The 19922-nt window shown below is 32.5% G+C and overlaps 1 non-coding gene across 1 annotated transcript; it reads right to left on the bottom strand.

The window, feature by feature from the left end:
• Positions 1 to 4656: 4656 nt before the first annotated feature.
• On the bottom strand, positions 4657 to 4730 carry TRNAI-AAU. The gene has a single exon. It is a non-coding gene; the product is annotated as a tRNA-Ile (tRNA).
• Between the last annotated feature and the right edge of the window lie 15192 nt (positions 4731 to 19922).

Below are 19922 nucleotides of genomic sequence, written 5' to 3'. Positions count from 1 at the left end.
TCATCACATTCACAATGCATCAACAATCACCCGTGATTATCTAAACGATCGCTTACGTTTACTAGACAATCACTTAGTGTGCTAAGCGGAACTAAACGATCGCTTACCTTTTGATAGACGATCGCTTAGTGTTTCCTACACAATCGTGTACCCTGACCTAAACGACCATGCACCCAACTATAAGATAGTCATCCCTTTCTCCCACTTGCTTGTTCATAGGACACAATTACTTTTCCTCCTCCCCTCTACCTATTCCATCAAAGTACACCCTTTGGATTCTCACTCCAAGAATACTGAGGGTTTCGAGTGGTGGTGTCGTCCCCGGTTGCCTTGTGTTCGTGTAGACGATCGTGGTGGTGCTAGGCGATTGCTTGCTAGACGAGAAAGAGTGAGAGGAGTTCGCTCACGTTGGACCGAGTTCTTGTGAAGGCAGTCTTCAATTGGCACGTTCTCTCGGTCTTTTGTATTTATTGTTAAAGTATGCCAGTAATTAGTGTTTACAATGCATATCTGTATGTTAGAATGTATGTATAGAAATTCTATCATAATAAAATCGGAAAGATTCGCTTCCGCTCATAGGTACTCTTGTTTAAGAGTTCCTTCATCTCTTCCCACTTGTTTGATCGTATAGTTTGATTGTTGCTTACCTCCATCCTTCTACCAAATCCAACAGAGTCCACACCTCCTAGATTCTCACTTTGAGAATACCAAGGTTGCCGAATGAGAATCTAGGAGGTGTGGGCTTACCCAATCGTATATGTCTCCACATACAGTTGAAAACTCATAAGGCAACCTTGGATGTTAATTTATTGGATTTAGGGTGATAAAAATAGACAAACAACACAAACAATAACATTTATTGAATTAACATCTATAACTCTTTATTGATGACGATCAACTAATAACATTTACTATCTACGAGTTTTAGAGCCTAAAACCCAACCCACCATTTTTCTCAAAGTTAATTTTTGTAGGGAGCATATAATTTACAATTCTTCAACAGCATATCTTAGCCTTAGATGGGGCTTTATACTTCCAGAGAGATTGCCACATAAACTTGGAATTGATCCTCATTGACGAGCTAGTTGCATTTGAATTAGCAATGTTAAGACCTAAAAAATACTCCCTTTTTGTCAAGATCCCAAATGATTTAATCATCATGTCTACTCCTCGGTCTCTGAATTTGAAGAATAGAGTTCGCATTTGTAGGAATAAAATTAGCCTGTATCAGCTGCTCGTTCACCCAATATTATCAGAAAAATGGTAAGCCACTGAGCGGCCCTTCAGGCCTGGAGACACCTAGAGGGGCATCCGTGTCCCTTCCCTTGAAAGCCAAGGATCACTGTTAATTTGGATGGCCTACCCCACCTTCCATCTATATCTTTTCTCGAACAACGCTCTTCCCCATAAGATACTCCTCCAAACATACGAGGGTTTATGCCCTAAACCTGCATTAAGAAAGTTATCAGTTTTGAAATACTTACCTTAGAGTACCTTAGCAAGAAGGTTGTTAGGTCTTCTAATAATTCTCCAACTTTTCTTTGCAAGCATGACTTGATTAAATGTATGCAAGTGGCGAAAACCGAGGCCACGGTCCTCTTTCCTAGTATACATACGAGACCAGCTGCGCCAATGAATTTTAAATTTGGCACTTGATGACCCCCACCGAAATCTTGCAAACAATTGACAAATCTCATCACACAAGTTTTTGGGAAGCTGAAAGCAACTCATCGTGTAATTCGGGATAACTTAAGCCACTGTTTCAAGCAAGACCTTCTTACTGCCAACTGAGAATAATTTCTCCTTCCAACCTTTTAGAACCCTCCAAACCCGCTCCTTAATAGTCTTGAACACCTCATTCTTTTTCTTCTTGGAGATTTGGGAGGGAGACCCAAATATTGGCCCAATGATGTTGTGTACTGTACCCTAAGACCATCCTTAATATTTTGGATTGTATCTGTCGTTGTATTCTTACTGACCATGAACATGGATTTGTTCAGGTTGATTGTCTGTCCAGAGGCTTTTTCATATGTTTATAATAGCAGCTTGATCACCCTCTAATCATTTTTCGTAGCCTGAAAAAAATAGAAGATTGTCATCTCCAAAGAAAAGGTGAGAAATCGAAGGGCAATGAGGGTTGATACGCATACTTGAGAATTTAGCGAAGTGCTCCTTCTCTTAAAGGAGTGCAGATAGCCCTTCAGAGCATATAAGGAAGATGAACTTTAAAATTAAAATTAATTAAAATCATATAGAGTATTCTAAGAGCAAATTCGTATCCACTCTTAACCTTCTTAAGACCCATCTTTGGAGATGTAAAAACCATGGTGAGACCAAGGTACGAAACATCCATGTCGATTAAAAAAATATTGAGGTGTCTATTTTGTGAAAATATTGATGTCGATAGAAATTTTAAAAAACTTTACGAAAATTGATGAAAATTGTTATAAGTGGTCAATATAACTTTGATTGTGGCTTAATTAGACTATGATTGATCATTTTTAATCATCATTTCTATTAAGTAAGACAACATTTAAATGTATTTTCTAAACGTCTGTCTAAATGTCGATGCGATGGAATAAATTAGAAAAAATAAAAAATAATATAAAGTTTAGGATATTTTGAGGTGAAATGTTGTGTAAATAAAATTTTTTGGATAGTAAAAGAAACAAAACTCATATCAATTGATGTGAAATGATGTAAAAATTTAATGAAAGAGTTGAATGAGGTAAAAATACATATAGGTTTTTTTTATGTGACTTTTTTAAATTCAATTTCTTAGGCCTCGTTTGGTAACCATTTAGTTTTCTGTTTTTATTTTTGAAAATTATACCTATAAATGTTACTTTCACCTTCAAATTTCTTTTGAAGTTATTTACTTTTTACCAATGGTTTAAAAAATTAAGTCAAAATTTGAAAACTAAAAAAAGTAGCTTTTAAAAACTTGTTTTTGTTTTTGGAATTTAGTTATGAATTTAACCATTGTACTTGATAAAAATGCAAATCATTGCAAGAAATGGGAGGAAAATAGGCTTAATATTCAAAAAAAAAAAAAAAAAAAGTGAATACCAAAGGGGTCTTAGGGAATGAAAGTTTTGGATTGAAAATTGAGAAAAGTTGGAAACTAATAAATGTAGCACTTTGACAAAGCTTCATCCTTCATCGAAAATAACATTGACGTATGAAACTATACAATTGCTTATAATCAAGACCATAAATTTTGAAAAACATGAACTAAGCTAATGTGACTAATTCCTAAAAAAATAAATTCTCGAAATATTCTCAAATATTTGAAATTTCTCGAACAGGGAAAAATAAAATTCTTTCCTTGCTGAAATTTCGTTGGAAATTTTCCATCAGACTTATTCAGAAAACTTCAATCTTGATCTTTTAAATTCTAGCTTAAAAGATGGGAAATAAAAAAATATATACAATATACAATCGTACAAAAGAAACAAATATAAAACAATTTATTGCACATTCCATCTTTGCCTATTAGCTCAGTTGATTATAGTGTTGTGCTAATAATGCGAAGGTTGCATATTCGAGACCTGCATGGACCATTTTTCTTTCGTAGTTCGCTTGCTTTCATATTTATTATCCTTCACCCATTTTAGGTTTATATTACAGGTTGATCAAGGATTGTAGATGGAGGAGGAGAAGAAGAACATTGGTATAATCCCATCAATGATAAAGAACAATGAAAAGAGGGCAGAAGTACATGCCAACCCCAAGAATCAGACGAAGCTTGAGAAACACAAAATCTATTGTAAGATTACTAATTGTTGATATAATCAGAAAGTTCTAATTACTAATCAGAACAACGGTATAATCAGAAAGTTCTAATTACTAATTGTTGTTTTAAATCTATTGTAAGATTCCTGTTGGACACACCTTCCTGACGGATAGAAAAAGATAGTAAACGAATGACACAAATGGCAGTTGTTAGAAATAGAACCTACTAAACGAACAAACTGTGAAAGGCTATGTAGTGGATCTCGCTCTCTTTAAGATGTTTCGCGGCTCTACCCTTTGTATAAATAGTTCGAAATAAGGCCATGCTGTCACTAGGATAAAATAGCCCAGAAAATTCTGTCTCAATAAACTGCACCAAAACCGATCGATCAATAGTACACCATTTGTTGCTTGAAGAGAAGAAGAAAAATTACTTTTTGTTTTCTACTTCTTCTGTCAAAACTCACTTAATTTATAGATAGAAAGTTCAACGAAATATCATCGCACTACGCAGGAGTGGAAGACGCAGGCGATTGACGGAAGTAGAATAACAGGTGAAGAAGGCACCATAAATATTGCACACCATTGGGTGTTCAACGTTGAAATTTGAACCAAAAAACCCTTTTTGTTTCTCAAGCTTCTTCTGTTTCTTGAGGTTGTCGTGTATTTCTGCCCTCTTTTCATTGTTCTTTATCATTGAAGGGATTATATCGATGTTCTTCTTCTCCTTCCCTATCTACAATCCTTGATCAACCTGTAATATAAACCTAAAATTGGTGAAGGACAATAAATTGAAAGCAAGCAACTAGGAGAGAGAGCCATTATGAGAAGAAAGTAAAATACAAAATTTTCTCCACCCCATGTCAAATCTCAATTGTAGTAAAAGAAAAAAAAAACAAAAAACAAAAAACAAAACAAAAATGGCCCATGCAGGTCTCGAACCTGCGACCTTCGCGTTATTAGCACGACGCTCTAACCAACTAAGCTAATAGGCCGAGATGAAATATTCATTGAATTTGTTTATATTCGTTACTTTTGTACGATTGTATATTGTATATTTTTTTTATTTCCCATCTTTTAAACTAGAATTTAAAAGATCAAGGTTGAAGTTTTTTGAGTAAGTCTGGTGGAAAAGTTCCATCGAAATTTCAGTAGGGAAAGAATTTTATTTTTCCCCATCTCGAGAAATTTCAAATATTTGTGAATATTTCGAGAATTTCTTTTTTTAGGAATTAGTCACATTAGCTTAGTTCATGTTTTTCAAGTTTTATGGTCTTGATTACAAGCAATTGTATAGTTTCACACGCCAACGTTATTTTCGATGAAGGATGAAGCTTTGTCAAAGTGCTACATTTATTAGTTTCCAACTTTTTTCAATTTTCAACTTTATTTTCAATCCAAAACTTTCATTCCCCAAGGCCCCGTTTGGTATTCACTTTTTTTTTTTTTTTAATATTAAGTCTATTTTCCTCCCATTTCTTACCATGATTTGCATTTTCATCAAGTACAATGGTTAAATTCATAACCAAATTTCAAAAACAAAAACAAGTTTTTAAAGCTACTTTTTTTAGTTTTCAAATTTTTCCTTAATTTTTTAAACCATTGGTAAAATGTAGATAACTACGAAAGAAATTTGAAAGCGGAAGTAATGTTTATAGACTTAATTTTAAAAAACAAAAATAGAAAACTAATTGATTACCAAACGAGGCCTAAGAAATTGAATTTGAAAAAGTCACATAAAAAAACCTATATCTATTTTTACCTCATTTAACACTTTCGTTAAATTTTTACATCACTTTACCTCAATTGATATGAGTTTTGTTTCTTTTACTATCAAAAATTTTTATCTACACAACATTTCACCTCAAAATATTCCTAAACTTTATATTATTTTTTAAATCTTTTTCTAATTTATACTATCGCATCGACATTTAGACGAACATTTAGAAAATACATTTGAATGTTATCCTACTTAATAGAAATGATGATTAAAAATGATCGATCATAGTCTCATTAAGCCAAAATCAAAGTTATATTGACCAATTATAACAATTTTCATCAAGTTTCTGGTTCTTCATAACCATTATTGACAATGTTCCATACATCTTGTGAACCAAGTAGAGCTTTCATACGAATACACCAACTACTATAATTTTCTTTCATAAGTCGAGGCACTTGGAAGGGAACCAAAATGTTATTTTCCATTTGCAAAACAATTATTGTTTTTCAAATTCAAGCTCTGATACCACTTTGTTGGATGCGTGTGATGGACACTCACAAATAAATAACCAACAAACAATTATTTGAAAGGACAAAAAAACACTTTTAATTGAAAGGCTCTTCAAACTTGGTTCACATTTTTTATTGAACTCTCTTTATGTGTTCTTCTCTACACACTTGGATACATCAACAATGTCAATATTAATCCTATTTGTAGAAATGTCATGGGTAAATTTAAATACATAACTCACACCTTAATTAAATATATATGGAATAATTAAAATCCTATACTTAATTTATGTGAAACTCTACTAAATTAACTCTTATATTAACATACTTAATTAACTCTCATCTTTTAATTTTTTTTCAAATCTCATAAATTAATTCTGTTGGAATTAATGTCCTAATTCTCCCGGAGTCTCGTTGTTTGTAATATATATACATATTTTATGAATAAAATAAGAGTTATTTCATTTTGGCATTTACTCATATCCAACAAACAAAGCTCCGTGGTTGTTGTATATAAACTTAAGCATGTATATGAGATATACAAGTGGATCATGCCTTAAGTGATAACCTAAATAGATCTGTAGTATAAGGATTAAGCTGGGATACCTGATCCTTGTGACACTACGGATACGATCCACTTTGTAGAGGTTTGCAATCCTAAGTATTTTGGGAACTCTTTCCTTTGAGGACAATCCTTTGATTAGTATGGGTGAGGGTGGCCCAATTTCCAACTCAACATGCCTACCTTTTTGGGTCTTGTCTGATTTAGGAGCTGGAACTCAGTTACACAAGATGAAATTCACTCCTTCCCCGAGACAGGGGTAAGTATATATATTGCTCCCTTAAGGGCTGATTCCCGGTCTTGAACATAGTGGCCACAGCTTCCCTTTGGAATAGAGAACTCAGTCATAGTAGGACTATGACTTATATTCATTAAAAGGATCAATGGTACTTAAGAAAGATGTAACTACAAGGGCATAACGATTATTGGTCCAGCTGTACTTACGAGCGATTTGTGAAGGGTTATCGCACTGTTGATTGGTTAATATGGATACAAAATATATCTGTAGTAAGGAGAGTACAGCTGTCGGTCTTTAGTGGAGTGCCCGATAGTTAACGGATGGTGGATACCATAACTAAAGAGTTTAGTTAGTTATTCACATACCGTTGGAGTTTCAAGCTACAGGTTCATAAGGTCCCTTTGGTAGCTCAATGGATTCAAGTTGAGAATCAGTTTTTGGTGTTGATTTGAAACGTTCAAATTGACAAGAGAAAATTTGATTATATATGATATAATCGGTTTGATGTATGAGATATATCAAGTGGAGGATTAATGTAAATGTGATCACATTAAATACCATAAAATAGAAAAAGAGCTATGGTTTATATGTTTCATGAGATGAAATATTAAAACTATAGGTTATAAATATAATATGGTAAGTTGGTTATCATATATATTTATAATAATATTAATTATTGGATAATTATCTCTTTTTCTTTAATAACCAATTGAGTGGGAGGTTATTCGTGGTTTTATGGTAACCGTGAGATAAAAAGAAAAAATATTTTCCTAAATTTAGAAGAGTTGCTATTATCGGAAAGGAACTCACGGTTTACTGTCAAGTGGAATTGTTTCACTAAACGATAGCTGAAAGAGAGACTAAATGATCGTGGAGTGACACTATACGATAGTTCACTCAGCTGGTCGTAGATAAACGATCGCAGGGCATTACCTATACGATAGGCTGCCGTCTTCTAAACTATTGAGCATTTGTCTATACGATAGACCCTTCTTATCTCCCACTTGCTCAATCATTTACACGATTGTTATTCCTCTGGTCTCTTTCTCTAACCAAGTCCACACAGAGTCTACACATTTGGATTCTCACAACGAGAATACATTGTGGTTGTGTCCTCACTCAACTCGACTGAGTTCGAGGTTTTTGAGGCCGTTCGTTGGGTTCGTGATCTTGGAGATCGTTGAGTTCGAGTTTGCTATTGATTATGCTATGTTGCAGTCGTGGTGTTCGAGCGTTCGTGTGTTGCTGTCTTGGAGACTGAACGAGCATTCGTGATCGAGGGGGTTTGAAGCACGGCTCTTCAAAGGTATGATACTTTATCCCTTGATCTCATTGTTAAGCATGTTGTCATTTCGTATTGTGCACGACTTGTAAGTTTCCGTTTCTTGACTGTAATTGTTAGTGTTCAATTTCGAATGGAATTTAGAATGATCATTCCACTGCTCATAGAAATCCTCATATCTGGTATCCTTCAAATTCATCTATAACCTCTCATAAATTAATATGCTTAATGAATCTTCATCCTTAAATTCATTTGTAACTTATTTAGTTAAATAAGACTAGTTTGCAGCACGAAACTTTCTGTTGGGGTTGATACCTTAAATATTATAGGGTTCTATAGTTTATAAATATTGTATGAATAAACTTTTATGTGATTAATAATATATGATATTTTTATTCATTTTGTCTATAAAATATGTGATATTTTAGTTGCATTAACCACAAATCAATAAACTAACATCTAAGGTTATTAACTTAAACATGTATGTAGAGACATACAAGTGGATCATGTTTAAGTGATAACCTAAATGGTCTGTAGTAGATGGATAAGGTTGGGTACCTTATCCTGGTGACACTATGAGTATGGCCTGCTTTGTAGGTATTACAATTGTTGTAAAGTGCTGCAAATGATCTGATCCTGATCATTCATGTATTAGACATGCGAGTGGGGATATTCTATACAGATGAGTTTGTATAAGACCGGACCACGAAATGCTTAGTCTCATTATATAATGTCATTCATAATAGAGACTTTCATTTCACGATGACGACCATAGGTAACATGACCTGAATCCTGAGTGAGTTGTGAACTCCTACCTATGAAGGCAGTCCTTTGATTTGTATGGGTGAGAATGGCCAGATCGCCCACTCAACAAGCCTACCATTTTAGGGATTCGTCTGATTGTGGAGTTGGAAACATTACTACACAAAGTGGAATTCACTCCTTTTCCAAAGTAGGGGTAAGTAGATAAATTGCTCCCTTAAGGACTGATTCCAGGTCTTGAACAATGTGACACCACACTATCTCTTGGCCCAAGAGGGGTTTAGTCTGTAACGACCCGACTTCCTAGGAATCAAGTTAGGCCGTTACTAAACACATGCATGCATGGAACTTAAAACGACACCCTTTTATAGTGAAATAAATAAGGTAAATTCAAAAGACCTTCATTAAATTCAAATATTAAAAATAGACGATAGGGTACCCATAAATCATAAATGATAATAAATAGGTTTGAAAACAAATCTTAATAGTAAGTTTCAAACATAAAAACTAAAAGTTAAAAAACATGAAAAGAAATCTAAATATCATGAGCGGAAGCATAAAACTGGTCCTAGTGGCTCGATCACGAATTTCGTTTGTCAATCGTCGGTGCATCTCTACCTCTACCTGAAACAACAACATGAGAAAGGATGAGTATAAAATACTCAGTAAGTAACCCCACTACTGGGGTCAAGTTAGGCATCTATGTCCTTTAGATGCCTATCTCTAGTGGAACATATAAACTATCCTAGTCCTCATGGGACACATACATACATGAAAACTGAGTTTTACCCTACTGTAGCTAAATACGCCCACTACCTCTGATGAATCCCGAAGGAAACACAATTTGGTGAATCCCGAAGGAAACACAAACTGGTGAATCCCAAAGGAAACACAATATCTGGTGATTCCCAAAGGAAATACAAACTGGTGAATCCCGAAGGAAACACAAACTGGTGAATCCCAAAAGAAATACAATATATGGTGAATCTCGAAGGAAACACAAACTGGTGAATCCCGAAGGAAACACAATATCTGGTGAATCCCAAAGGAAACATAATATATGGTGAGCATCTAACTAATCAATGAGGACACTATCACAATCTCAACATTGCAAGTATCACAACATGGTTCTATAATATACATATAGATCTCATCATCATGATTCTACAATGTACATATACCTCTTGTCATCCTAGTCTCATAACATACATATACATCTCATCATCATAATTCTATAACATACATATAAATTTCTTCATCATAGCTCTATTACATACGTATGCATCTCATCATCATGGTTCTATAACACACATATGAATTTCTTCATCATAGCCCTATAACATACGTATGCATCTCATCATCCTCAGATTCAGCAGGATCTCTAATAACAATAATATACACAAATCATACTAATATTCAAACATTTCTATGCGTAACTAGTCTTTTAAACCCTCATGTCAGCAAGGCATACATAAACATCAAACTATCAATATATCCTCAATAAATCATAATTATCATTGTTTGGCACTAGGGCAGTTCCAGTAGTAAGATTACTTACCTCGATACTAGATTCAGATATCGATCCAAGCGGCAGTCTTCAATAATAAATCTTTGAATTCAATTCCCCAACGAAGCCTGAGCAACAACCACCCTCAATATTCCAATCTCCAAATTCTTCCTTCAATCAGACCCTACTTCCAACTTTTAATCCTTTTCTCCCGTAAAATTTTCAATTCACAAAGAATTTAACGTACCCCATTCCACAATGAAATTAATTCTTGACATTAATTTCAAATTAAATTTGTATGACATAACCCCTTTCCAAAATGAAATTAATTTTTGACATTAATTTCAAATTAAATTTGTGTGACATTAAAAGTCTAATTTCATAACTTCCCTCCAATTAAACCATTAAATTGAAACACCCCTTCCTTCCAAAATGAAATTAATTCTTGACATTAATTTCAAATTAAATTTGTGTGACATTAAAAGTCTAATTTCATAACTTCCCTCCGATTAAACCATTAAATTGAAACACCCCTTCCTTCCAAAATGAAATTAATTCTTGACATTAATTTCAAATTAAATTTGTGTGACATTAAAAGTCTAATTTCATAACTTCCCTCCGATTAAACCATTAAATTGAAACACCCCTTCCTTCCAAAATGAAATTAATTCCCGCCATTAATTTTCAAATTGAATAATTTCCACGTCAATCTATTAATTTCCAAATTAAATAATTTCAACGTCAATCCATTAATTTCCAAATTAAATAATTTCAACGTCAATCCATTAATTTCCAAATTAAATAATTTCAACGTCAATAATTAAATTCCCTCAATTACACTTAAGTCCAAAAATTCCAAAAATACCCTAAATTAATAAAAATTACTGAAATTACATAAATAATAAAAATTTGGGGTGTTACATAGTCATAGTAGGATTATGGTCTATTGTTCATTAGAGGGATCAGTGGTACTTAAGGAGTTAGATGTAACTACAGGACCAAAACGGTAATTTGGCCTAGTTGTACTTATAACCAATTTGTGAAGGGTCATTGTATTGTTGATTGGTTATATCTAATGGACACAGAAATATATCTGTAGTGCGAAGAGTGCAGTTGTCGGTCTTTAGTGGACTGCCGACAGTTAACGGATGGTGGATAATGTAATTAAAGAGTATAATTAATTATTCACATACCGTTGGAGCTTCAAGCTATAGGTCCATAAGATCCCCTTGGTAGCTTAAAAAGATTTAGTTGAGAATCAATTTTTGAGTTAATTTGAATTGTTCAAATTAATAAGAGGGAATTTAATTATATATGATATAATTAAATTGATTCAATTATATATGATATAGCTGTTGTAATGTATTTGATACATTATAGTTTATTTGGAGGAAATAAATATTTGAATGGGATTCAAATATATTTTCTATAAATGTGATTCATAGTTGTTAAATTTAATATAAATATGATTTATATTAAATTCAATAAAATAGAGAAAAGAAACTATAGATTATATTGTATATTGTACAATATTAAAACTATAGGTTATGCGTTATATTTGATATAACATATAATTTAATATAAATATGATATGATAAGCTAGTTATCATATTTATATATATTATTTTATTATTTTGAATAATAAATTCCTATTTTCTCTTCAATGGGTGATTATTGGTTTTGTGGCAAAAAGGAAGAAAAGAAAAGTTTCTTTTCTTCTTTCTAGAGACCAACGTGACAATACCTACACGATTGAAAGATTTACTATACGATTGAGATTGTGTGTTCTTCAATCTTCTCCTCCAAACTCAAATAATCCATCCATACTAAAATAGTCAGAGACCACCACTCCTGGATTCTCACCTTGAGAATATCAAAGGCCCACTGTGGTAGTGTTCTCTTTGTTTGGTTCATGAAGAGAAGGTCTTCAAGAAGTTGTTGAGTTCGAGGCTTGTGACTATTTGAGGGAATTACATGAAGAAGAGTTCTTCAAGATATCCCTTGAACCATTTTTCCTTGTAAAAAGCATGTTGTAATTTGTTTATGAATGCATATAGTATGTTTATTGTAAATTTATTTTTCAATAAAAATGGAATTGGAACGATCTGCTTCCACTTAAGGGCCTCCTTCAAAAAGAGTTCCTTCACTTTCGACTATATTAGATGATATATAATTAAGTTTTCCTTCATCCAAGAGCTTAAGCTTTTGGATTAATTAGTGATTTAAGATGGCATAGCTCAGGTCGTAGCAACGCGCCATCAGACGTTCAACAGGCGCAACGGGCTCTCCCTCCACTCCTAGTCACTAAGTTGTGCTATTCAGTCCAATCTTTCAGGGTTCGTTGATTCCTCAAGTTTAGTGGGATTTGCCCATAAGTTATAGGGGCAGGTGGTTGAAGGTGAGCTAAAATGGAGGAATTGGTCGACTCATCAGGCCCATGACCTGAAGATTGCAGGTTCGAATCCTGTCCCCGCCTAATCAAAGCAGTTGATCGAAGGAGGTCATGTATTTTTTTTTTTACTTCTTGGGTATCCTTCAAACCCACAAGTGAGGAGGAGTGTAGCTTTTGGGGTGATATAAGAAAGGTGGGAATATGAATGGGTTTATAAGGTAAGTCTAAGTCTCTCGGTCAGAAATGTAATGCATACTATGGGACTGTTTGGAGATCTGGAATATAATTAGGATGAGCGTGGAAACAAAAAAAATGAGGGTTGTATTGAAAACTATCGGAACGAAATAAATTTTATATTACAAATCGGGCCCAAAATTCTCAATCCAAATATGAGTTTTTTTTTTTACATTATATTACAATCTCATCCCATTACCAGCCACCAAACACCCCCTATTAGATCAAGATCCATCCTTTTATCTAATGTGGTTTTTCCCTCTTCCTTTGAATTCTAGCCTGAAATGGATACAAGCCGTAGAAGATTTTTTTTTTTTGTGATATTCCAATGGAGTTTATTACTTTTGGCTCTGATTTATAAAAAATTTTGGTACATAGAACTCATTTACTTGTTTGTTTATTTTTTACGAAACATAACAATCTCTTGAAATGAGAAATCCACTACAACTCAATGGGATTAAAAAGGGATTCCCAATTAGCAAAGATTTGTGTCGAACATTTTCATTATGGTCAAATGATTATGTACCCTCATGTTTGTTTTATTACTAATGGAGCGTTTGGGGCAAAGACTATCTTAAGAGTATAATAACCACCTCTTGCTACAGTACTATTTCAAAACATTCAATTAGCTATAGTAACCACTATTTCAAAATGCCAATTTACTATTTGCTATAGTTTTTACTATTTTGCATTCATCATATTTTTTTATTTTTTGCTACAATGTTTACTATTTTCTTCTCAAACTAAAATAGTTTAATATTATTATAACCCAAACTAAAATAGTCTACACTCCAAATAGAAACTATTATAATTCAACTATAATAACCCACTCCTTGCCCAAAATATCGGTTAGATGGTTATTTTTTTTAGGTTAGTTAATCATGTTAAAGTGTACATATGAAGGTAAAAATAAATATAAATAACCCGATCCCCGCGAATTCCTTGCGGGGAATCCCCGCCCCGATTCCCGTGGTATGGGGATGGGGAATGAAATGGGGAGCGAGGACGGGGATGGGGAATGGTATCCCGGCCCTAGCCCACCCCATGGATAACTTTACGTGATGCCCTTGTGATTGTGCAGAATGGACTGCTTATCAAATTTGAATCTCTATTTCGGCCTGCATGTATGTTAGTTAGAAGAAGTGTTCATTTATTTTTCACTATTCAAAATTTTGTAGCCTTTGTGTTAATACAGAAAGGTGAAAACAACTTCAAAGTAGTTACAAATCTGTTACATTCAAGCTACCTTTAAATACACTGTGGAACTAATTGTAAATGTGAAAGAGAGAAAAAATGTACAGAGTGATCAAGAAAGCTTGAGACTTATCTTGTAGCAATCTTATAATATTCCCTAATAAAAAGCCCGTCAACTTCTCCGTGGATGTAGGCTATCTTGGCCGAACCACGTAAACCATCGTGTTCATCTTCTTCTCCGATCGTCTTGTTCTATCGTGTACCTTTGATCCATCGATCATGTAGCATTTAGCCAACGATCGTTTACCTCGGCACCTCTATCGTGTAGACGCTCATTGTCTTGAACCCCATTGTTTAGACAATCTTCAGTAAAGCCTTCATCGTCTAGACGACTCTTCCCTTATCGTCTAGACGACTTCTTGCTTTACATCCCATCAGCTAGACGACTACAGCTTCATTTGCCAGGCGATTTTCGGCAGAATCTCCCTCTGGTTCTCTCTTTTCTTTTCTTTCTATTTCTCTGCAACAAAGAAAAGAAAAGTATAGACATTAGAGTTCTACAATCAACAACAGTGCCAAGTTCTAATCTCAACCATCAAGGTGTAGGGTCGAGATTTCTCATCACACGGATTGTGCTTTTAGCACATTGTTTTGTGTTTGTGTGAATAACAAAGGTGGTATCTGGTATTTATATAGGGCCTGAGTATTGTTAGCCCAAAAGATCAAGTGCAGTGTGTATTTTTCAGCCCATATTTCTCTTCTCAAGCCCAACACTTTGTGGTTGAGTTTGTTCCAGAGGTATCAATGTATTGATATTTGAAAGCATTTGGATAGTATTATTTCTAATAGGCTGACAAATTCAAAAGAAGAAGCCATATTTTCATTCTCTTATTTAGGGGTTAAAAGGGTTGAGATTGAGTTTCACTAGCTTAAAGAATGCAAATTGGCATGCTAAATTTGGACCAAAGTGAAAGATGTAAAATATTTCAACAAGTCTATGAACTTATTAAGCTCGAGGCCAAAGATTTTTACATTAGAAAAAGCAGTCGCAACAAAAGAGATTGTTTCCAACTATATCGTAGCTACTTTTTGTGTTTAATATAATTTTTAATGCATGGTTTTGAGTCTTTAAAATATTGATATTTTTCAATTAAAAATGTGAGTAAGTTCCGATTTCATGTAAAATTATAAAATCCATTCATCGTTCGGGATTATTATCATCACAATTTGAAAGGTCAATTTGTAACTTTTTAGTTCTTTTGAATCTCTAATCTCCTGATTGAAGATACAAGGGCGAACTACGGTTAGTTCAAATTTGCACTTCACCCACCACTAAACTCTAGTTTTATTTTTTTATTTAAATTTTTAGTTTGTTTCAAACCATTGAGGTTGTTATGTTGGTTTGAGTGAATAATTGATTTAAATATTTTGTACCATTTAATATAATAAAAAAAATTTAGAACAAATTTAAAAATTTGAGGATAAAAATAAAATAAATTTATACGTATAATTGAAACCAATAAAACAAGTTTATACGTATAATTGAAACGTACTCTCAAAGTTTTAAAATATAGTGCACATGTTAACCGAGAAGAATAATTCTTACTACCTCATCAAACCATCAATATGGTTTTAATAAAAGGCAAGAGAAAGGTCGAGAATTCTAAAAATAATAAGAGTTTTAACAATGACACTGTTTTCACTATTTTTTTAAGATTAATAATAACGGATTATTAGATAATTGTTATCCATTTGTCATCATCCATTAGCTAAAGTTTTTTAGTCATGATTTAAGATTCTTATATACTAAAAGTATATTTTACTTTTAAAATTTTAAACCAATTCAAGAAGATCACATTTATAATTTAACTTTTTCTTATAATAATTTTGTATTTAGTTTTCTATTTTTGAAATTTACGAGTATTTTCTTCTATTTTTCTAAGGAGAATTCTAAAAATTATATTAATGGCATCGTTAAAAGTAAAAGTTGAACATTTGAGATAAAATTGTTCAGTAATGATTTTTCTATTGCAATATACCCCAAGTTAGAGATTTGATCTCCCATTGCTCATATTGTAAAAAAAAATTAAAAAAACTCCAATGTTTAATGCATGATATATATTTGGTTTCTACGTTTTGTTGAAAATTAGAATTTAGTCTCTATGATTTAAAAGTCATACTTTAGTTCTTATGGTCGGATAAAATTCTCATATACAATCTCTACTGTGGGGATTCTTGATGAGAGTTTCATCAAACATTATGGACTAAATTATAATTATAAACCATAGAGACAAAATTTTAACTTTTTTTTATACGATAGGAACTAAATTCGAAATTTAACCTCTACGGTTTCATTTTTAAATTCTAGTTTGTCTTTCCATTTTTATTTATAACTTCAACGACATCTTAAAATGTACTAACAATAAAAAGATATACTAAAATGTTTAATGAAATTAATATGATAATAAACTTTTTTTTTTTTTTTCAAATATAGTGAAAAAAAATCAAAATATTTACAAATATAGTAAAATATCACCGTTTATCAATGACATTTTGCTATATTTAAAATATTTTTAGTAGTTTTGGTATTTAAAACAATTTTCATTTTTTTTTACATAAGTTAATAAACATATTTCAAACAAATGCACAACCATGTAATTAGTTATTTGAATTAAAAAAACAATGTAATTGATGAATTCATCATATATATTTTTTATTTTTTTAATAAATAAATTTTCATTATAAGTTAAAATTAATTTGAAGGTTTTGTTAATTTTAAGATTCTCATGAAAGTTTGAAAATTAAACAAAATAGTGTCAATATAACTTTCATTAAATATATGGAAAATTGTCAAAAATGAAAAAAAATGTGAAAAATATTTACATGCAAAAAAAAAAAAAAAAAAAAAAGACCCAACGGAAAGCAGCTTTCAAATTTTTTAAAATTCCAAAACTACCCCCATATATATTTGAAATTTAACCACATATGATCGCTGATTTCTTCCTTCTTCGTCGATTTCATTCTTCTTCATCCATTTCGTTCTTCTTCATCGTCTCTATCGACTTCATCTTCTTCATCTTAGTAACTCACTTCTGCTTCATCTTCGATCCAAAGGAACGCTTCTTCTTCTTCACAATTTTTTTTGTGACTGTGTTTCTTTTTTTCTTTCTTTCTTATTCTTCACAAAATCTTACTCCAAATTTATATATTCCTTATTCTATTTTTCTTACTTTCCATTTTCTTCTTTTACAGAGCATCAACTTTTAGTTTCTTCTTCATCAATGTCTATCTCTTTTTTTTTTTTTTTTTATCCCTGTTTTGTTTTAAATTGTATTGATATGTCTATCACAATTACTGGTGGTTTTCTTTGGAATCAAACAGTTAAAGTTAAATCATTAAATGTTGTTCTATCATTGTCTTCTTCTACGATGGATAGTGAAAGACGTTGTCTTTGTCTATTAGTGATAGATAGAGATAGAAGCCTATTTTTTTCTATCTCTTTGTTTTGTCCCTGTTTTGTTTTGAATTGGATTTACTATCTCTGTCTATCAGTGATAGACAGATATAGAAGTCTATCACTGTTTATCACCACTCATAGACAAAGATAGGACTCTATTTCTATCTATCACTATAGGATATTTTCATTATGGGTTTCTTACATAATCTTAGTGATATTTTCATTATGATTTTCTTATATAATCTTTTTTTTTCATTTGGCAGAATACCATGACTATTCCTATAGTTGTTTTTATGGAGGAGAGTGGAATGATTATCACTTTTATGAGAATTATGAGGTTGGTAGAATTTTAGTAGATGACCGGATAGACTTCAATGGTTTAGTTGGTTTAATATATGAGGAGATTCAATTGGATGGGCTGGTAGATTTGTCAGTTTTATTGGATTTTAGTAAAAAAAAGTATTCAAATTGTGATTCCAATAAAAAAGGACAAAGATAATTTTTGGTATCTAATTTTGGCTAAAGATGCAATCAGTAGTCATCCATTAGTTGCTCATGTAAGTGTTTGTTCTTTGGAAGGGTCTTTTACTACTGTTAGTAGTGTAGGTGACAATGGTGATAATGTTATATTTAGGTTCTTCTTTTCTTCTTCTTCTTCTTCTTCTTCTTCTTCTTCTTCTTCTTCTTCTTCTTCTTCTTCTTCTTCTTCTTCTTCTTCTTCTTCTTCAAATGATGAAGTTATAAGAGATATTTTTTATAATGATCTAAAGGAAAAAAAAAATGTATTTGAAAGTAAATAAGTACTTTCAAAGTGTTTTTACATAAAAGCAGTGAAGAATAATTTTCAATTTAGGATTACAAGATCAAATTTGAAGTCTGTTGAGTTCAAATGTTTCCAAGAAGGCTAAAAATGATATATTAGTGCATCTTGGTATAAAAACAGTGAGTTGTGAATGCTTAGAAAGTACATTTATGACCATAACTATCCATTTATGACCATGACTATCCATTGAACACAACACAATCAGTATTTTGCAATTAGTTGTCGTAGGCAAGTTTACTGATCAATCCATTCCTAGAGACATTATCCATAAGGCTCATACAAAACTTGGAGTTAATATAAGTTATCAAAAAGCTTGGAGGACAAAGAACACATAGTAAAGATATTAAAAGGTGATGCATTTGAATCATACACCTCGATTCCAAGTTTTTTTGAAAAGTTGAATGAAATGAATCCAGGTATGATCCATTTTCCTTAGCAAATTTCTATCGTTTTATATCGTAATAGACAACTACTACTGTCTATCAGTGATAGTTGTCTATGATAGTTTATCTTAGATAGATAAGGATAGTTGTCTATTGTTGTCTATCTTAGATAGACCGTGAAAGATGTCTATCACTGTATATCTTAGAAAGATAACGATAGACAACTATCCTTGTCTATCTATATAGTTTTGTTACTATTTACACTGATAGAAATGTCTTTATGTATTTTTATAGGTACCTATACTACTTTAGAAATGGATGATAGTGGTCATCTCAAGTTTTGCTGGCTTTTGGTGGATCAACCGAGGGGCGGAAGTATTGTAGGCCTATCATATCTGTTGATGGTGCATTTTTGAAGTGTAAGTTTGTTGGTATGCTATTAACAGCCTTATCACTAGATGGTAACAATCAAATCTTTCCCCTTGCATTTGCTATCGTAAATTTTGAAAAGGACGCATCATGGACATGGTGTTTTGAAAACATACAAAGTAGTTTTGGGGAATGAGAGAATTTAAAAATTGTTTCTTATAGGCATTTTAGCATTCTTAAAGGATTTTTAAGAGCGTTTGCTAATATTGAATACTACGTGTGCATACAATATCTCTTAAGAAACTCGAATCTTCATTTTAAGGATTCACTGCTTGATAAGTATTTCTTTAGTTGTGCTAATGCCTACATTACTGATGACTTGGAGTACCACATGAGAACCCTAGAGTCATTCTATTCAAATATTAGAAGTTATCTTAGTAGTGTTGAGTTTGAGAGGTGGCCTCGAGCATATTCACGAAGAAGAAGGTATGAAATGATGATATCGAATGTTGCAGAAAGTGTAAACTCAATTTTTAAAGATGTCATTGAATTACCCATGGCTAGCTTGCTTAGTTCAATTGTCACACCCCCTCTCAGACTACCTTCTTAACCTAGAAAGAGGTGTGAAGACAGTAGATGTCAACCCTCTTATGACACCCACTGCCTAGCCTTCTCCTGAAACGAGTTTCCATTGCACCGTTGTACCTGATATGCAGTTAATATACATGTATAACTTCTGTTTTACATATCCTCAT

Source organism: Benincasa hispida, chromosome 11 (genome assembly GCF_009727055.1).
Source record: "Benincasa hispida cultivar B227 chromosome 11, ASM972705v1, whole genome shotgun sequence".
In the NCBI taxonomy this organism is placed as follows: Eukaryota; Viridiplantae; Streptophyta; class Magnoliopsida; order Cucurbitales; family Cucurbitaceae; genus Benincasa; species Benincasa hispida.
This window is presented reverse-complemented; position numbering and strand designations above follow the sequence as displayed.